The following is a 755-nucleotide window of genomic DNA, read 5'->3' on the forward strand; positions in this document are numbered from 1 at the left end:
TTAAATATTTATGGAATATGTTCCATAAATATTGATAATTTATTTAATAAATTATGGAATGTTATTCTTTATTTAAGGGTGTCAAAATTTAAATAATTTAAGACAACATTGATTTAGGAATTAGATTCCTAGTAGTAGTGGGAGTCTAAATATTTATGGACAAATTTTGTTTTGAATTGACTTCTTACAAGAAGATAATTCTAATTTGACATTAAATTTAAAGATTATATTGTCTAAGATATTTCTTAATAAGATTAGATAATAATAGACATTCTAGCTTTAATTAAATGAGATTAATAATAGGTTATGTAAAATGTTTAGGAGCACAAACTAAAATTGTTTTAATTTGTAATTTGTAATAAAAAGTTAATTCTAATCCTAAGAAGATTAGGAATGGATAAATTACTAATTTTGATTAGCAATACTTACCATATATGAAAGAAGTTTCCATATGTATAGAATTAAATGGTTACCTGAAAATTTGAAATTGGCAAAATTCAAATGTTGAAAATTGCTAATCTCAAATACCTCATATGATTTACAATTTGAATGAGACATGTCTTTAAATTTTATTCATATTGATGAATATGTGGATGATTATGGACTTAGGCCAAATATGATTATGTTATGGTTGAATGTATATTCTTGGTATTTTTTAAATAGAGCCTACGTGTCCTACCTTATCTTTTTATCTTGGTTTGTAAAATTCTTTCTTTATTTTACTCCTTTCAAATGTAACTTGAGGTTTCTACATT

Source organism: Theobroma umbraticum, unplaced genomic scaffold (genome assembly GCF_002168275.2).
Source record: "Theobroma umbraticum cultivar Fairchild unplaced genomic scaffold, ASM216827v3 scaffold_86.0, whole genome shotgun sequence".
Lineage (NCBI taxonomy): Eukaryota > Viridiplantae > Streptophyta > Magnoliopsida > Malvales > Malvaceae > Theobroma > Theobroma umbraticum.